Genomic DNA, 21104 nt, shown 5'->3' on the forward strand with positions numbered 1-21104 from the left:
AAGCTGGAATCTCTGGTCCTGAGGTCCAAAAGGTCCCATAGTTTCATCAGGCCATACTGTTCGAGAACATATATCTGGAGGTGCAGTGGCCACATGAGACTCATCAGAACCTGAAGATCCCGCAGTTGAAAAGGCTCTGGGATTGATAACTCTTTTCACTAAAGAACAAAATCCTGGGAGATAGGAAACCAGTCTGGCTCTGTTACAGAGCACATGGGCCTTTTCTAGTGAAGGCGAACGCAAGTTCTTCCCCCTCTGCAAAGTATCCCGACAGCCGGGGCACGGTCACCCGTGAATGTGCAGAGGAGACTGCGGGTGGGAACCATCCGTACCAGTCACCCGCGCGGGCTCCGCGCCCAGGCCTCACCCCGATAGCTGGATATATTAAGAAAGTATTTTAGTTACCTTTTACTACTTTGTTTCACCTGGCCTCTTGCTTCCTTCTGACTCTTTTCCTGTCTATTCTCAATTTCCATAAAATATATGTCAAAAATCATGAAAATATAACACTTATACTAAGTCCATTAAATGTTCTCCCTACTCCTTATCAACAGTCAAGCAAATAAATGGTCAAAGACTTCCACAGTCTGATTCTTGCCTTGATCAGCCTTCCTAAAGTTTCACTTGCTTTAAATAATTGGATGGCAGGACATATTTGTCTAACATCATATAATTCTCAAGAATTTAGAAATGCCTGTTGAATATTGGATATGACTGTAACCACACAGACTGAAGTAACATGTAAAGTGTAGTCTTGTATCAGGAGATGAATGAGGAGAAGGAAGAAAAGTAAAATAAGGAAAAGATAAAAAGGCAGTATAATGTAGAAATGTTCAAGTAAATAAGAGAATTTCAAAGGTTTTCTAGTCTTGTCTATTGGTTGGGTAATCTTGCAACATTAAAAAAATACTGAGTACTGCTTTAGTTTCTTTAAAAATAAGAGTACTATATTGATACATTTACCAGCTTTTTAGATTCACAGAATGAAGAGTGTTACCTAGGTGACTAAGAACAGCCAGCCCTGAATGCAGTGTGGGCCAACCTGAAAATGAAAGTTAAGTGGGAATGCAAGGGTCCCATCCAATGTGGCCTCTGGTAAATTGACAGGTTGTTATATAAGAGTAAAGGGATAATGATCAGGCAGGGAAAATTTAACCATTAGAGATGTTAAGAGGACCTCCTGTTGGGCAAGACTATAAAGCAGGGATGCACAAGTTCCTCATCTTTTGTAAATGGAAGGGATGGGCAAAATAAGCAGGAATTGAATGGATAAGACTTGGCAAAACTGCTCATGTTTTACCAACATGAATCGTTTGACAGATGATGAAGAACAAGCACAATAGATGTGAATGTTGCAAATACCAGGTATAATCTTTATCTTCTGACATCCACCCTTTTGTGTGCCTCTTGCTATATTGTATGAAGACCTCACTCTCTATTCTTTCATTTAAATAAATAAGACAAATTGTTAAGTCAAAAGACTTGGAGTGTAAGGAAAATTGTAAATAATATTCAGGACTCATCCTAATCTGGAGGGACATAAATGTCTTTGCCTAACATGTAGTTCAGTTTTTGGAATCCAAGTTGTGATCTTAGATTACAAGTTGCATAATGAATATGGGGAACAGACCCAAGGAGGAAGCCAGAGGCACTACGTCATGCTTTTCTCCTACACACATTTACATTTCATTGATGTGAAGAATAACAGTATATTTTTAAAAGGTATTATTAATTTTTTTGAGACAGGTTTGTTATCATTGACAACAAACCTATTAAATTGGTAAGAAATGATCAAATTCTTAAAATGATCAAATCATCCAGAAAAGTTTTGATGGTATAAAACCATATGGAAGCAAATCAGCAGTTTCAGTGGCATGAAGATGGGAGTAAAAACTTGATTTTACATCATGATACATTATAGGATCAAATAGCATACCTTCATGGCTCAAAGTCAGGTATAGTTGGACATACTATATTTTCCCTATATTGTTCTGTTATGTCAGCTTTGCTTAAATAATACATAGCATAAACCATAAGATATACAGCTTGTTTGACATTGTTCATGATTCTTAGCTGAGATGTATCCAGATAGGTATTTTTCAGATCTTCCAGCTTCTCCTCTCCAGTACAGAGCTGATCAGACATGTCATACAATCTGTCTTCTTTACCAGTCATATTCACTCTGTGGTCCACATTGTAAAGCACACTGCTGTTGGGCCAGGTACAGTTAAAAGCAGTTTGTCAGATTTCAATGGTCAAGACATCATTTGGATCCTTGCTAGGGTGTACATCATAAAGAAAGAAATTCTTTTAGTCCTGGTATAACACTTCTTGGTATTGCAAATCCAATAGTTCCACCAAAATAGGGAAAATATTCAGGCTTAGCAATGAGAGCTGAGGTAATCCAGGCTTCGCTGGCTATCCATGTCCTGTCAGTTATGATGAAAGTTATGATGAATCACTTCCAGCACAAAGGGGCTGAGGTCAATGTCAGTTGCATAAAGCACAATGACCTTGGCGTTGGAACTCTTTAGTGCATCAACAGCTATTTGCATTTTCTCATTGGAGTAGACTTTGGGAATGGTTTCAGAGAAAGCAATACAGAGGTTGGAGCACTCCGTTTTTTCCCTAAATGATTTTACTCCATATTTTCCATAATCATCATCAGCTGCAATAGCACCTACCCAGACCCAACCAAAGTGTCTAATCAAATTTACAATGGGCTTAGTCTGGAACTTATCTGTGGGTATTGTGCAAAAAAGTGTTTGAGAATTGAAAAATGTCACTAAGAAATGAGGAGGAGGAAGCATATCCCACCTAAAATTGAAAATATTTATAGTTACTGTATAGCAAGAGCCAAAAATTAAATGAAAATGACAGCTTTAGAATATTTGAGTGGAAGGGGAACAGGGACCCCTTTGTCCTTACATCCTTCTGTAGACAATGACTTTCTACTCAATCTTCTACTTACTGTGTGGGAAAAGGAGACAATTCTGACAACACTTTGGCTACTCCATCAGCAAAAGCATTTCAGAGCTGCCAACCGTTAAGATAAAAACACTTAGTATCACTAGTTTTCATGTATGGGACCACAGCAGTGTCAGGAATGTCTCTTGTCCTTTCTTCCATCTTCCTGGACATTGTTGACTCCTCTGAGTCATAATAGCCAGTCTCTTCATCAGTTTTAGTGCCTCATATGTAGCGATGGTGGACTGAGTCCAAGTCTCAATCTGCACAGTTGTACAACTTTGTCTCCTGTGTGCTCTCCTTGTCTTACCTCTGATCTCTTAATTCTGTTCTGTTCTTTCTCCTGTCTTTTCATTTCCTTATGTCAGGATTCCTGTGTATGTAGGTTCTAAAACTTTTTTTGAGAGACATGAAAGCATGGATTACTCAAATCAGATGTATAAACACTCTTGTCCTACAAAGTTACCAGAAACTCTCTTTTTAATGTACATTGTCAGATAAATGAAAAGCATGCCTTCTTCACTTCCTCAGTATTCCACCTTTGGTCTTTGCCCTTATGGAGACCTAAGCACAGAGATCAGGCGAGCACATATTCCTGATTCTCCTTCATGTATCTTTGCTGTAACATACCTTGTAATTGCTGACATCTATCCTAATATTTACCTTCTCTTCAATTCAGTCTCATGCTCATAAGGCATCACTTCCAGTGTGATTTTCTGTAACTGCCAAGATCCAATTATTTCCTTCGTTTATACTGTATTATTCCTGTGTTCTGTTTTTCTCTGTTATTTTTATCCTCTTATTCTGCCTTCTAATATTTATATTTTACTTTCTAAACATACAAACAGAAGATTCATTGAAGCTCTTTTGTTGGAATTAACCTCTTCAAAAGGAGTGATATCAGATTTCTGAGGTCTAGTGAATTATTTATCATATAAAAACCTTCTTACTTTTACCTTTTCAGTCTTTTTCTTCCACAAGAAAATTAATATCTTGATAACCTATACTTTTTAGTTTCTTAATATCAACAAGCTAAACAGAAATTTTACTTTTTTTCTTTTTCTCTGAGACTTACTAAAGGAACCTTTGAAGAAGTATAGCTAATTATTGTTTAGCTATACTTCCTATATTTCCTAAACAATAATGAATTAGAACTCATAGCACCTACAGATTGGATGAGCTGACTGAAGCCCACCCGTAAGGTATATGACAAGTCACTCACCTTTCCTTGTAATCTCTTCCACAGTGATTCCTTTTCCTATTCTTCCCACTCACATTTCAAACTCTCTAAATTAAATACTGTATTCAATCGGCATTGTGGGTAATTAATGCAGCATTTGTCTACAATGGACCTGTCCCTAAATTTTATCTGGACTAACATAAAAGAAAAGGAAAGAAAGGAAGGAAGGGAGGGAGGGAGTGAGGAAGGAAACCAGAAGGGATGAAGGAAGGAAGGAAGGAAGAGGAAGAAGGGAGTGAGGATAAGTGGAGGGAATATAGGATGGAGGAAGGAAAGGTAAGAGAAAAACTCCCATTATTTCAGGATCACCAATAATCTTGCTCATCATTCACATCAATATATCCTGAGTTTTTATTGACACAGGATTTGAAATAATTCTATAATTTTATGTTCCTAATAATGAAGCTTTGCAATTACTTATTCTTGTATTTATATATGTGAATCTCTCTGGGTTTAAAATAACCTATTAAGTTAGCTAATGTAAAATCCTAATCTCATTACAGGATGTCAGTGTGATGATTTTCCTTATGACTTTCAAGGATCAACAAAGGCCCAAAGGAAAACCTGTGTCTTATTCCAGCCACCAATCAACTACCAAGTATTTATGGACAATCTCTACCCTGCTCCACACAGTGCTCTGAACCCAGTGACTATGTTAGACTATGTTAGGCAGTGCAACCATGATGCTCTAGTAGGTTGAGCAATTTCAAGTGGCTTCTAAATAGGCAGTGATTCACATTTCCAGGGCTTGGTTGAACAGAGTAACTGGGAGAAGCAGCACCATTCTCTTTTCTCTCTGTAGCTACTGTAGCATCTCTGGACCTCCCATAGTTATTTGCAATAATTTCTATATGTTCTTTGTATTTCTCTCTATTTTCTTTCTGGTCTTCTTGAGACAGAATTTCCTTTTGGAATAGCCCTGACTGTCTTGGCACTCACTTTGTTGAATGGGCTGACTTTGAGTGCATAGAGATTTACCAGCCTCTACCTCCCAAGTTCTGGAATTAAGGGCGTGTGTTACCCCTCCTAGAACAGTGTTTGCATTTCTTTCTAAGCACATAGCACACTATTCCAATATACCTGAGGTACTAAATAAGCCTCTAGAATTCTTGTGACAGCAGCTGACATAGTTGATCCTACTTCTCCAATAATTCCAAATAGAAATTTTCCAGTGCTGTTTTTAAATTTAGGCATGTACTCTTCCTGCCCTGTTAGAAACACCAAAGATGACTGCATTGCTTCAGTGGTAGAAAAATTATTGTCAAATATCTGGTAGCCCAAAATGAGATCGGACAAAATATCCTTCCTCATTAATCTCCTTCATGGTGTGGACCATGGTTTTCATCCAGTGGAAACCCCTGAAATTAAACCTGGAAAAGTAAACCATTTGTGAGCCAGTGGCCATTAAGTGGGCTAGGAAAGGGGAAGCTTTTCAGGGAAGAAACTTCAGTGAAGTGAGTGGTTACAGAATTTGCTGACAGAACAACAGGTGCCTCATATTTCTGTATGTATCAAAGTTTTAAGACTTTGTTACTGGTTTGTATTTTTTGCATATATATCTCTTTTATGCTACTACATTTGGAAATCATTTGTTATTTCTCTTCAAAATTGTTCTTCTACTGACAATTTTCTTAACCAATCATACCTAATGATCCCTTAGAACAGGCTTTCTTACTTCATTGAATGTCCCAATAAACATAAATATTCTTTAATTCTGGGCCTTTTTCTTTCTGAATATTAATTATAACAATAAAAATAGTTTTAATATGTTAAATCCTTGTGGCAGAAGTTATTAAAGTCAGCATTTAAATTTCTTCATTCTATGCTTCAATTATAAAATACAACTTATTGTTGAGATAAAATTTTAACTGAAGTTGTCTTCTTGATGTTCTCATGTAAAAACGTAAATATCAGCTTCCTACTTTTTGTTTGGCATTTGTTACAAAGGGGCATACTGCCCCTGTAGTACATCACCATCTTGTTTTTTTCATTCTACATGAAACCACAGAAAATCCTCCTCTTCTTGTCCTCTTCTTCATCTGAATCCTAATCATACTTTCGCAGAACTGTAAAGCAATTATGTGAGTAACTGTTTTCTTGCTATGCTCTGTAGCTAGCTGTACTCTTTAATCTGATATCTTTAGTTTAAAAAATACTGTAACTTAAGTCCCTAAAAGTAATTTAGGTTTTTACTATTAACAATATGAATTTTCTTCTCTGTCTTTGTGAATGCACATTGTGTTATATATGGAGAAGTGCTGTCAATAACAAGTGTCTTTCCCAGTCACTCTCCAACTTATTGTAAGAGACAGGGTTTCTCATTGATCCCGGATCATGACTTGGTTATACAAGGCTTCCAGGAATCCATATTGCTCTTCCTGTTTCTGTTTACTGAGCCTTGTGGTAGCAGATTGCTACCACACCAAGCTGATTTTGGGCGGGTCTAAGACCTTTAACTCAGGTCCTCTTTCTTGCAAGGCAAGATCTTTATGAAATGAGCCATCTCTTCAGACCAGTCTATCTAATTTGTGTTCTGGTTTAGATTTGCTTTTCATTTAGTATTTAGCTGTTGAATTCCCCTGGTGTTGTATACTATAAATACAGTAACGGAGAACCTACTTTCTTTTTATTTATCCAGAAAGTATTTATCTCTGTTAGGAAGCAGGAGAGTCAAGTAAAGTTTATGTGTGTGTGTGTGTGTGTGTGTGTGTGTGTGTGTGTATATATATATATATATATATATATATATATATATATATATATACCAAAGAAAACAACCTGGGATAAGAATAGATATATAAACAAAGAAATTCAGTCTATGCATCCTCAACTAGAACAGGTATACAAAGGCTTAAAGTTTGATAGAAAGCTGGGAATAGCACAGCAGACAGACAGGTGGTGAGAAGTTACTACAAGTAGAGAAAGATACTAGAAGTACAAAAACATTCAAGTATAAAAAAGATCAATAATTTAAAGACAGAGTAGGGAGGTAATATAATTAAGGAAAGCAGAAAACAGAAGAGACTAGACCAGAACATTGTTTACCATCTTGTTTCTTAATTTCTAGGTTCACATTGTTAATATTATACATATGCTAAATTATTACTGCATTATCTTTAAAAAGTAAGATAAGATGGCTATTCCAGCTTGTTTCTTGTTTCTGATTGCTTGGAAAACCTTTTTAAGCCCTTTATTCTGAGGTAATATCTATTTTTGTTGTTAAGGTGTGTAGAGATATTAATGACCAGTGATGGGAAATCCCTGCTATGTTGATGTTGGTGTTGACATAATGCATGTGCGTTTGTCCTCTTTTGCTTTGACTGGTATGAAATTACTTCTGAGATGTAGTTTGCTTCATTCAAGTATAGTTTTTTTCTAGTGCTTATTAAGGGCTGAATTTTCAGATAGATAATGTTTAAATTTGATTTTTTTCATGGTATAATTTGTCTCTATTGTGATAGAAAGTTTTGTTGGGTATAGTAATCTGTGCTGGCATCTGTGGTCTCTGACAGCCTGTAAGACATGTGAACAGACCCTTCTTTCTACTGGCTTCAGTGTGAGAGGATGTACATAGTCTTGCAGTGACCTGAGGTGCCCAGTTTCATTTCAAAATTAAAAAAATACCAGTTGTCTTTTTTTTGGGTTTGGGCTGGATATTTTCTTTATTTACACTTTAAATATTTTCCTTTTCCAGGTCTCCCCTTCAGAAATCCTGTGTCCCATCCTCCCTCCCCTTGACTCTATGAGGGTAGTCACCCCCCACCCACTTGTGTCATTCTGCCCTGGCATTCCCCTACACTGGGGCTATTAACAATCTCAGGCCCAAGGATCTCTCCTCCCACTGATGGCCAACAAGTCCATCTTCTGCCAAATATTTGGCCAGTGCCATGGGTCTCTCCATGTGTATTCTTTGCTTGGTGGTCCATCCAACTCAATTCTTCATAGAGTTAGAAAGAACAATTTTCACATTTTAATTTGGAATAACAACAAACCCAGGATAGTGAAAATTATTTTTAACAATAAAAGAATTTCTGCAGAAAACAGCATCCTTGGCCTCATGCTATAGTACAATAAAATTGTGGTAAAAATTGCATGGTATTGGTACAGTGACAGGCAGGTAGATCAATGGAATAGAATTGAAGACCCAGAAATGGACCCACACACCTATGTTCACTTGATCTTTGAAAAAGGAACTAAAACCATCCAGTGGAAAAATAAGACAGCATTTTCAACAAATGGTAATTGTTTAACTGGTGGTCAACATGTAGAAGAATGAAAATTGATCCATTCTTATTTCCTTGTACAAAGCTCAAGTCCAAGTGGGTCAAGGACCTCCACATCAAACCAGATACACTGAATCTAAAAGAAGTGTAAGTGGGGAAGAACTTCGATCACATGGGCACTGGGGAAAAATTCTTGAACAGAACACCAATGGCTTATGCTCTAACATCAAGAATCCACAAATTGGACCTCATAAAGTTGCAAAGCTTCTGTAAGGCAAAGAACACTGTCAACAGGACAAAATGGTAACCAACAGATTGGGAAAAGATCCGTACCAATCCTATATCTGATAGAGGGTAATATCCAATATAATCAAATAACCCAAGAAGTTAGACTTCAGAGAACCAAGTAACCCTATTAAAAACTGGGAACAGAGCTAAACAGAGAATTCTCAAGTGAGGAAACTTGAATGACTGAGAAGCACCTAAAGAAATGTTCAGTATCCTTAGTCTTCAGGGAAATGAAAATCAAGATAACTATGAGATTCCACTACCCATAAGTCAGAATGGCCAAGATCAAAAACTCTGGTGACAGATGCTGGCAAGGATGTGGAGAAAGAGGAACATTCCTCCATTTCTGGTGGGATTGCAAGCTGGTACAACCACTCTGGTAAACAATCTGGCAGTTCCTCAAAAAATTGTACTTAGTACTTACCTGAGGATCCAGTTATACCACTACTTGGCATATTCTCAGAAGACGGTCCAAGATGTAATTAAGGACACATGCTCCACTATGTTCATCACCCGGTGTCTATTAAATCCTTGACAAATCAAAACAGATGTAGAATCCCTCAGCCACCATTAGTCTGGGAACTTGGAATCTTGTAGAAGAGGTGGGGGAATGATTGATGAACCTGGAAGATATATGGATTCAGCAAGAAGACCATCACAATTAACTAACCTTGACAGTTAGGTGGTCTTATAGACTGAACCACCAATGAAAGTACATACAAGGTCTGGACCTGGGCTGCTGCACAATATAGCAGACATACAGTTTGACTTCTTGACAGTCCCCCAAGACCTGGACCAGGGACTGACTCTGTTGCCTTCTTGTGGATCCAGTACCATTAACTGGGCTGCCTTGTTTGACCTCATGGGGAGAAGATGTTTCTAGTCCTGCAGTGACTTGATGTGCCAGGGTGGGTTAGTACCTGTGGTGGGGAGCTTCACATACTCAGATGTGAAAAAGATAAGCAGTGTAGGAGTATCCTTATGAGGGGAATTCTGAGAGAAGAACAGGCTTGGTGATCCACATGTAAGGTCAATAGGTAGATAGTTAGGTAGATGGGTGGATAGATAGATAGATAGATAATAGATAGATAGATAGATAGATAGATAGATAGATAGGTAAATAGATAGATAGATAATACACACACAAAATTAAGATAGATTTCATTTCAAGATCTACAAAATATCCACCTGCTTTGAGCTTGTAACTATACCTTTAAATTAGTCGAAGAATGAATTAGTTCTTTGTAAAGGAAAAAAATCTATCTGCTCCAAACTGGGTTATTTACAATATTGGAAAATCTGAAATAATTTTCAGAGTCTAGTTGTGGCTTCTCAGCTGTGTGGGAGTATTTTTTATTTTTAAAAATCATTGAATAGTGAGATGATAGGGTGTGAATAGAACAGGAATTGAAATGGGCAGTAGGCCTCTTATGATGAAAACTGCACAGAAAGGAGCTCCCTTAAAGATTAACAAGGAAAACATTTTGAAGTAATGTTTCTATTGGTTTCTATTACGATTCCCACAGTACTATTACATACTATTTATCATTTTTCTTCAAACATGTTATAAATTTAACTTGTGTGTGCCTTAACCAAAGCAAGACATAAAATGCTCTCTTCTTTGTATCATTTCATTGTAATATTTTCAGAATAATATAAATCTTCCTCATGTTTTGAACTTAGCCCATAGTTATCTGAAATAAGTATTTTGAAAAAGTTGTTGGTTTCCAAATAAAATTTCTCCAAGCCTCATTTTGAATTCATGAAGCAGTTACTGTTAAGTAAGTGATCACACAATGAACTTAACATTAGATTAGATCCATCCTAGCTTCTGAATACTACAGAGAATGACTCTTGTATGGGGTTTTCACTCTAGGAGTATTTGTCTTTCATGAAGAAAGTGTAAACTACTTGGTGAACATTGGAACAGAGTGCAAATAAGGGGAAAGTGGAATGTTAACGGTGAAAATGAATTATATAGAACTAATTTTAATGAAAATATATTAAAAAGTATAATACTAAAGAGTATCCACTCAAATCACAATTATAAATATTAAGCAGATCCCGAAAAAAACCATAGTGATGAAATTAGTTTTTCCAGAGGATATTTTTATTTCTCATTTATATCATTGGACATACATTTATATCATTGGACATACAAAATGAATTGTTTTTTATCATTGATGTATTTTATGTGCATTAGTGTTTTGCCTTCCTGTATGTCTGTATAAGGATGTTACAGACAGTTTTGAGCTGCCATGTGGGTACTGGGAATTGACCCACTGTCCTCTGGAAGAACAACCAGTGGTCTTAACTACTGATCAATCTCTCTAGATCCACAAAATTATTTGTAATAGGCAAAGAATTTATACTGAAATATTTGAAAACTTATGATATGATGTACATACTTGTAATCACAATATAGGGCAGAATGAGGAGAAATTTTACTATTTCCAGGATTGCCTAGTCTACACAGTAATTTACTGACACCCTAGAGTTAATGATAAGACTTATTTCTGTAAACCAAAACCAAAAACAACACCAATAAAAAGGTATTATTGCATTTCCCATCTGACCTTTTGTTGAGAATAAACTTTGAATATTCCAGTAAAAACTGGAGCCTAAGTCAAGTAAGTTAAATCATTGAAATTTAGTGTGGGGCATTATAATAGAGAGGTGACAGCTCTGACCAAATGATGATCTGCTGCTGTGATATCACAGGCATCGCTCACTTCCTCTTTCCTTCACTATAAAAGTGGAAATCTTTTTAGAGAGATTAAGAAATTATTAATTAGAAACTCATCACAAATCTCACTTTGTCAGCAACCATACTGAAGATTTCTCCTTCCAATAATAACTTGGATTATTATTAAAAGAAAGGAGTTGTGATTGATATAGATATAATGATGTAAGAAATTGACAAAATAACTATGACCACACAGCATCATGGAAAATTCTGTTGTATAAGGCAAAATGTCCAAAATAATTAGTCCCTCTGCTACCCTCATACTATTGACAATCCTATGTTTATTTTCAAAAGACTTAAAAATGGATATAAAAAATAAAAATGCAGTTCTGTGATGGCAATGGAGTTGGAAGTTATTGTTTTTGTTTTATTTTAATTTCTGCACATTATTTTTATGTCTAACCTGTGTGCGTTTGAATGTGTGTCAATATATATATATTGACAGACATTAGTCCTATCCTGATTTTCATTCTCTGACAATAATTGCTACATTTGAGACCTGAGAATTCCAGTTTTGATATAATATCTTGAAGGAGACAGCAGCAGGGATAGAAGTTTTCCTGCAAGTCACAATCCTATCATGAACATTTCCTCAGACACAAAGCAGAGTTCCCACTTGACTGCACACTTGAACTTGAACAATTAACAGTGAAGCTGCAGCACACTGTGCAGCACCTGTGCTTCTCAAACCTCAGTGTTCACACACACTACCAGAGGTCTTCAGAATGTGTAGACTCTTTTCTGCAGATGTGGAATGCAACCCCTGGTTCTGTATGCCTAACAAGCTTTTATATGCTTCTGCTTCTGATGCATAAAGTCCTCTGAGGAGCAACTTTCTGAGAATCTTCCACAGAAAACCATTTTCCTATAAACTGAGATAAAGGAAGATAGTGCCTGTGTGAGAACTTGAACTGAAACCTAGGCTCCAAGCTATCCAGTCAAATTTCTAGCTACCCAAATTAATGTTAAAAAAAAAAAAAAAGATTCAACAATGTCTTACCCCTCACACATGGGTGACTCTGTTTCCTCATTGGAGTCACTTGTTGGGATGGTCCTATAGTGAACAGGAAATAGCCCTCCAATAACAACAGAATGGTTTTCAGCTTCTACATATCCAGTCAAATTAAATTTGTGCAGCAACCTGAATGTCACATTCTGGTCTTCATATTGAGCACATAATTCAACACATAAAAATACAGTTAATCCCAGAATCAAGTACTTCTTTCTGCTAGCCATTTTCATGTGGTGAGCTTGAAGGTAATAAAGTGTTGAAGTGACACAGGTTTTAAGGAAGCACCTTGATGGAGTGCTGAGGTGTGTATATGCCTAACCTGCTTGCTGTTCCTGACTAAATAATTTCATGTTGTAGACACAGATGTCACAATCAGTTGCAATTTATGGATCTGGAGTAGGAACTGAACAATCTCTTCCTCTCTGCTCATTTTCAAACATTCCCCCTCCCACTCTTAGATAAAGTTCATAGAATGTTGTCAGAATAGAATTCAGTAGAAGTTCTTGGATCATAGAAGAAGTGTGGAAAATTTGGTCACATGGTTTTTCTCCCAACAACGTTTTAACGAACCAGTAGAAATCTTAAAAAAAAAATAGAGACCTTGATGTAGAAGTTTTACTTATAATGTTGAAATTTATAATAAAGTAAAAGCACTGTATCATATGGAGCTTAGGGAGTCTTGTGGAATATTTATGGGCCGTAGTGGGGGGGCTCCCAGAGACTAAACCACCAACCAAAGAAAGAACATTACCTGGACATAGGTTGCCTGCACATATGCAGCAGCAGTGCAGCTTGGTCTTTAAGTGGATCTACCAACATCTGATGTGATGGCTGACCCTGAATCTGTTATCTGCCTCTGCACCCTGTTTCCTTAACTAAGCTACCTTGTCTGGCTTCAGTGGGAAAGGATATGCCTAACCCTGCTGTGACTTGATGTGTGGTTATGGGAATGGGTTTGGGCAAAGGGACTGGAAGGGACCTGTTAAGGAGATGACCCCAGGGGTTCTTCACTTTCTTCTCTAAATAGGGAGCAGGGAATGGGGAGAAGATCAGTGTGAGGGGGCACTGGGAGGAGAAGCTGGACATGATGTTAGGATGTAAAGTGAATGAATAAAAACATTTTAAAAAATCCTTGGTGTATGTTTTACTTATAATATTAAAATTAATAATAAACTGAAAGTAAACTCATAATCAGCTATAATACAGCCTTATGCTGGGCTACAAGGGTCCTGTAGATCATATTCCTGTGTATATTCACTAATCCCCCAGCAAACCCCAAAACAGTTCAAGTAAAAAAAAGGCAACAAAGCAACACTTAAAATTACATTCCTAATTTCTAAAATTTACCTATATTTTCTACTTGTTCACCTCTCTAGTATCTTTAAAAGGCAAAAATTAGACATTGTAAGCAAGAAGTCAAAAGAGGAGAGTGAGGGCTGTCCTCTTTCTTGTAGCTTTACAGCCAGTCATCGTTGTGTTTTGAAATTCACTTCCAGTTACAATCAATGCTTACATAATGCCCTAGACAGCTATATTTTGTGTATGTTTTATCTTTTTCATATTTCTCATTTTTCATATGGGAATTTGGCTTCTATTTCTATAATGAATAAAAATATACTAGTGAAAGAAATCTCTTCTCATTTTAAAAACAACTCTTCACAAATACTCTTCTTACTGTAACCCTAACACACATTTGTTTTTCACACATCGTTAGAATCATCAGTTACCCTGGCTACACTGTACTATGAAGTATAATGAGTACCTCTACCTGATCCTCATTGAAAAGTTTCTTAGTTGTTGTTAAGCATACTTCATCTCACACCGACTCCAGAGTTTCCCAAAGAAAGGATTTTATTTCTAACTTACTGGTGAACTAGGAGTCTGTGTTCATTTCCCCACAGCTGGATCAACAGTCGTAAGTGACCCTGCAGTGACACTCCTGCCTTCACCAAGTTCTATCAGTGTGCCATGAGTCTACAGAGTCCTCAATTTCCAAAGTGTGTGGGTCTCATATAATACCCCTGATATTTTCAAGGTATTGCTGACCAGTCTTCGTGAATAGCCTAATTCTCTGGACTCTTTCCCAAGATGCTTTTCAGGGTTTGGCTTCATCTAATAAAATGTCTCACTGGTTAGGGACCACTCCTCAGTACCAATAACATGAGAATCCACCCTGAGCCTCTGGACTCAGTCCAGAACCTTTCCAGAATGCTTCAGAATGATGCTTGGCCTCCCTTTCTTCCCAGAGGGCAGCTGTTTTGAGATAATTACTATTTGGTTGCCAAGGATACCTACCTCTTGGCAAATTATATTTATCACCCACAGTGACTTGTCCTAATCCTCACAGGAAATGGTGTTCTAGAGACCATAGAATTCTTAAGGCATATTATTTTAAGTTATATTGTTATTTTTAATAAGTACTTTATAATGGCATCCTCATGACTTAATCTTTCTTGCATAATGAATTAGATTCAGGTTGAGGAGGCTTCTGATTTCTGTAGCAGCATTTGGTATTCAGTTTGGGACTCTTCAGAATACTGGTCTATTTCTTTCAGGGGAACAGTGATTTCATCCTGTAAATGCCACAGAAGTTAACAAAGGTCAAGAAAAGGTGACAAAAGGCCTCCTCTGTACTCTCACTGGGAGAGGTCTTGTGAAATTCACATCTCTGGGAGCTCAGTGCCTCATTCCCAAGCACACCACCTCAGGTGACTGTTTTGGTTTACCTTTCCTAAATGAGCAGACATGCACTCCCATGGCAAATGCAAACTAGGATAGGGGCACAAAAGCCCATGTCCTCTTTTAGGCCCATAACAAGAAAGGACATGAGTAAAGTCAGAGAGCTTAGATTCTAGCTCTAGTCTCTTCACTAGTTGGCTCTCTCTGCTTCTCTTATGATCCTAGCACTCGCTATTTTTTACTTTGAGTGCCATAAATTCTGTGGCTGTAGGTGCATATCTTCCAGAGTCAAGCTCAATTCCATACCAAAATGAATGCTGCCAGAGTTAAGCAGTAGGAAACTTGTTTTGTTGCCCATCAAGGTGAGATTGTTTCTCTCAAAGAATTTTGAATTTAGGTTTAAGAATCCCTGACACAGGCAAATGATGCCATATGGAGGTTGATAAGTAACCATGAGTATAATTGCATGTTAACACTCATAGCCTCCTGGGTCTGAGATGTGACTGTATGATCCTCCACTGTCCATTGCTGTGTTTTATCCTTGCAGATCTCTAAGAGCACTGCAATAATCAGTCTGTCTTCTAATAATTGGGAGAGATTCTGTCCAGACTTGTTTTTGCCAGTAACCAAGGAGAATACCTGAGCCCACCATACTCTCCTCAGCGCAAATAAAGAATATTCAAAGTGTGTTTCAATTTAGGGAAACTGCATGACCCATCTGTACTGCTGATAAATGGTTCAGGGTATTTTTTTTTAATCTTTTTTTAATTAGATATTTTCTTTATTTACATTTCAAATGATATCTTCTTTCCTGGTTTCCCCTCCAAACAAACAAACAAACAAACAAACAAAACACAAAAAAACCCAAACCCTGTTCCCGCTCCCCTCTTCTGCTCACCACCCCACCCTCTCCCGGTTCCTGGCCCTGGCATTCCCCTACACTGGGGCATAGAACTTTCACAGAACCAAGGGCCTCTCCTTCCATTGATGACCAACTAGGCCGTCCTCTGCCACATATGCAGCTGGAGTCATGAGTCCCACCATGTGTATTCTTTGGTTGGTGGTTTAGTCTCTAGGAGCTCTAGACTGCCCACTCTCTCCCTACCTATTCAATATTGTACTTGAAGTCCTAGCCAGAGCAATTAAGCAACAAAAGGAGATCAAAGGGATACAAATTGGAAAGAAAGAACTCAAATTATCATTTTTTGCTGATGATATGATAGTATACTTAAGTGAGCCCAAAAATTTCACCTGAGAACTCCTAAACTTGATAAACAACTTTAGCAAAGTAGCTGCATTATAAAATTAAGTCAAGCAAATCAGTGACTTTCCTCTACACAAAAGATAAATAGGCTGAGAAAGAACTTAGGAAAATAACACCCTTCAACAGTAGTCACAAATAAAATAAAATACCTTGGTGTGTGTCTAACTAAGCAAGTAAAAAATCTGTATGACAAGAATTTCAAGTCTCTGAAGAAGGAAACTGAAGAACATCCCAGAAGATGGAAAGATCTCCCATGCTCATAGATTGGCAGGATTAATATAGTAAAAATGGCCATCTTGCTAAAAGCAATCTACAGATTCAATGCAATCCCCATCAAAATTCCAACTCAATTCTTCACAGATTTGGAAAGAGCCATTTGGAAATTCATCTGGAATAACAAAAAACCTAGGATAGAGAAAACTGTTCTCAACAATAAAAGAATCACCATCCCTGACCTTAAGCTACAGAGCAATTGTGATAAAAACTGCATGGTATTGGTACAGTGACAGGCAGGTGGATCAATGGAATAGAATTGAAGACCCAGAAATGAACCCACACACATATGGTCACTTGATCTTTTACAAAGGAACTAACACCATTCAGTGGAAAAAAGACAGCATTTTCAACAAATGGTGCTGGCTCAAGTGGTGGCTAGCATGTAGAAGAATGCAAATCGACCCATTCTTATCTCCTTGTACAAAGCTCAAGTCCAAGTGGATCAAAGACCTCCACATAAAATCAGATACACTGAATCTAAAAGAAGTGAAAGTGGGGAAAAGCTTCGAGCACATGGGCACAGGGGAAAATTTCCTGAACAGAATACCAATAACTTATGCTTTAAGATCCAGAATTGACAAATGGGACCTCATAAAATTACAAAGCTTCTGTAAGGCAATGGACCCTGTAAACAGGACAAAATGGTAACCAACAGATTGGGAAAATATCTTTACCAATCCTATATCTGGTGTAGGGTATTCTGAGAGGCCGTAGTATCATATCTATCATGGTAACTCATAGTGGATCACAGCCTTTGGCCAGCCACAGCTTAGGAGACATTCCATTCCCATTATATTTCTCAGCATAATTTTTGAGGTTTTCGACTAGTTTGAATCTTAGTTAATGATTGAATAACAGATAATTCTTATGCCATGACATTATATGCATGGACACAGTAATCATCACCTTGTTTCCTATGAAGAACTCTCTGGATCAGTAGGGAAATCAACAGTGCACTTAGTTTCATGTTTCCTGGGTGCTCTTTTTATTAAGGAAGATGTTGAGGTCAGGTTATCTGCTGCTCTATGTCACTCCATGTTGTGTACAACAATATTCTTTCAGAGTTTTCTTTGCCCCATGAGACTTCTGATTGGAAGCAGGTTTATATTTTATTTGGCAGTAGAAAATGACTGTGTGTCTGTGTTGACAATGCTAGAAAAGAGGGTATGCATTTGGTTTGTTTGGAATTATAGGTAACATGAATTTACCCTTTTTCGTTGTACTTCCTTAGGGCAGAGAGTCTTGTATCTTTGGGAGCCAAATCACTCCTGTAGGAAAACGAACAGTAAACAGGGAGAATGTCATGCTTGAGATATCATGAGGCCTTACAGGGAAAGAGACTCTTCCTTTTAAAATCAAGGGAGGAGCTTCATAATTAGGAATACTTACAGTAAAAGAACAATAGCCATCATAGACAGGGTGTATCCTGGATAATTTCTGCTAACTTGACCCAAACTATTGGCACCTAGGAAGAGGGAATTACAATCAATAAACTGCCTCCATATCTTGATGGTTAATTAATATAGGAGAGCCCAGCCCACCATAGAAGATGCCAGCCTTATACAAGTAAGTGTGGGATGAATAAGGCAGGCAGCTGACAAATTCACAGAGAGCAAGCCAGTGAGGGGAATTCCCCACGGTCTCTGTTTTATTCTGTATATTTTTATTGTTTCATTGGCTTATCTCAATGAAAACCTATAACATGTAAGCCAAATAAACCCTTTTCTTTCATTTGCCCTTTTTCATAGTGTTTACTACTACAATAACAAACCAAACTAGCACATGACAACAAGGTATGGTGGACTGAATGGAGCCTCTGGCTAATCTTGCTGTGGATCTAGCTTTTCTCCTTCCTGCAGTCACCCTCAGCTTCCTCTCATACCCCATTTGTGTTTCTTTGTTTCAAATGCCAATACCTAAGTTATACTTTTCCTGGAAATTCAGTACACCATCAAGGCTGGAAATCAGACAGCTGATGCATAACTCATTGGGTACTAAAAGTCAAGCTGGTACCTAAGTACAGTATTTACCCCTACTAGTACTAGAATGTGTTCTGCATACTAAGCTACGGAAAGGGGTAAACACCAATTCAGTTACAAACACTTCTGTCTACATTGGTGAACTGTCTGTGTAATATTCTAGTGCAACAGAGTCCCAAACATTTTCATTGTAACCAAGCACTCTATGGTGGTATTTAGGGTCTATTCCATTAGATGGAACCAATGCCTGAAACTGCCTTGGAGGTCTAGAACTTGAGAGTAGATAGGGGACGATCAACCATTCTGCTAAAGGAATGTATGTGTAAAATGATTTTTAATGAGACTCTGCTGTGCCCATAGATCAATGTCTGACTCAGAGCACCTTCCTCCTGACATTTCATGGGAAGTCAGACAGTGACTTACAACTGGAAAATGTGTGGAAAGTGAGAGACTTTGGAACACTCAGTCCTAAGTGGGATGTTTCCATGAAATCCCTTCCCTTAGGGTACAAGTAGTATGTGGACAATGAGACACTTAAATTATAGGAGCCAGTGGGGATGGAAGACACTAGGGAAGCAGTGCCTTGATCATTTTGGAGGATGCAGTGGTAACTTCACAGGTGTCTTTATAAAGAGTAGCAGAGAGGGCTGCTTCACAGGGGATAACCTAAACGAGCAGGACTGGGTTGGGGTGGTCACTCCAGCCACTAAGTTAAGCCTAAGAAGTGAGTCCTCTAGCTTCTAGGAAACAGTTCAGCTAGCACTTTGGCCTTAACTCAGTGGAGCCAAGTTACACTTATAGTTTTCAGACCCATACCAGAGGAAGTAGATAGAAAATAAACAGAAAGCTTTTTTATAGTGGTAAACAGTAAGGCAGTGATGATTGGCAAACTAACTAAAATGTGAATATAGGGCTGAACTAACCTGGAAATTCTAAAGTAGAGGATAATTATAAATGTCTCAAGGAAATGACTGCTGATCAAACTCTTTTCTTACTTTTGCTTTTCGTTTTTCGTTTGTTTGTCTGGTTGGTTTCATGCAGTCTTTCTAGTCTGAGTTCCTTTCACTGCATATCCCTGGTTGTCCTTGAACTCACTCTGAGACTCAGGCTGGCCATGAGCTATGCCCCCCCACCCTTTTTCTTTCATTTAAAGACAGGTCTCAGTGCATGCGCTGACTCTCCTGGAACTCATTTGGTATATCAAACTCATAGAGATTCTCCTACTTCTGCCTTCTGAGTGGTGTAAGGAAGGTGGCGGATCTTTCCTTAAAATGTATGTATGGAAGTGATCTCTAGGTGGTTTAAGACAATCTAGAGGACCTCGGCCCTGTGAAGGTTCTGTGCCCCAGTGTAGGGGAATGCCAGGGCCAGAAAGTGGGAGAGGGCGGGGTGGCAGGCATGGGGAGGGGGGAGGCAACAGGGGTTTGTTTTTGTTTGTTTTTTTTTTTGTTTTTTGGAGGGGAAATTGGGAATGGAGAAATTCGCATGTAAATAAAGAAAATATCTAAAATTTAAAAAAAAAGAAAAAAAAAGAAAATCTAATAAAAAAATCTTATTTGTTCAGATAGAATTCTATGCAAATAAAGGTTGTACATTTCTTTCAACAGAAAAATTAAATAAATAAATAAAATTACTGATATGTGATCAAATGTTCTGTTGAATAGCATGAATTTAAAAAGAATGATAGGTAGTATGTCCCAATACCACACACAAAAATTTGTTTGGAGTTAAACATCAGTGTTCACCTATGATTTTAAGTATATGAATTGATCGTTGGATCTAGTAATGTCATTCCTAATCTTCATTACAGGGGAAAACAAACCAGAAATTGTTGGCTGATATGAACCCAAGGCTCAGAAGGAATTTCTAATGTCAGGGTGGGCCTTTTGGTAATTCCTTCTCATTTAATTTGCCTTTTGGAGTTGCGTATATTTGCTGTTCAGAGCACAATGTAGGAGAAACAGGTGTCTAGTCTGTGTTCCAGCTGTGTTTTGTCCATTGCCAAAGCATTTAATAATATTCCTGATTCCAGAAAGCTCATATGCCATTCCCATACCTCCTCCATTGCTTCAGCTTTGCAGGCTCCAGTTCTGTGGCTGTTCAATGTGTCCATATTGAATTTATGTTGAAGAGCACAGCTTCATTCACCTAAAAAGCTATTCCTATACTTTAAAGTCAACACACAGTAGAGGAGCGCTGGGTCTGTGTTCATTCTGAGATGATGCACCTAACCCTCAAGAGACTGGAGGCTCCAAGGAATTTAGAGGTGGGGTGGGAGGTGGGGACATCCATGTGGAGACATGGGAGTTGGGAGGAGGTATGGGATTTGGAAGAGTTGGGGGGTGGATCATGGTGGGAAATAAAATATGGAGTGTAAGAAAGAAAAAAAGAAAAAAATCATGTTTATGTTCTATCAACGGGTGTGTTGAA

At 37.8% G+C, this 21104-nt stretch overlaps 1 pseudogene; it reads right to left on the reverse strand.

Annotated features, from left to right (window-relative positions):
* Positions 1-12700, reverse strand: part of LOC116094043 — a 24728-nt pseudogene extending 12028 nt beyond the window's left edge.
* Between the last annotated feature and the right edge of the window lie 8404 nt (positions 12701-21104).

This window comes from Mastomys coucha, unplaced genomic scaffold (assembly GCF_008632895.1).
Source record: "Mastomys coucha isolate ucsf_1 unplaced genomic scaffold, UCSF_Mcou_1 pScaffold16, whole genome shotgun sequence".
Lineage (NCBI taxonomy): Eukaryota > Metazoa > Chordata > Mammalia > Rodentia > Muridae > Mastomys > Mastomys coucha.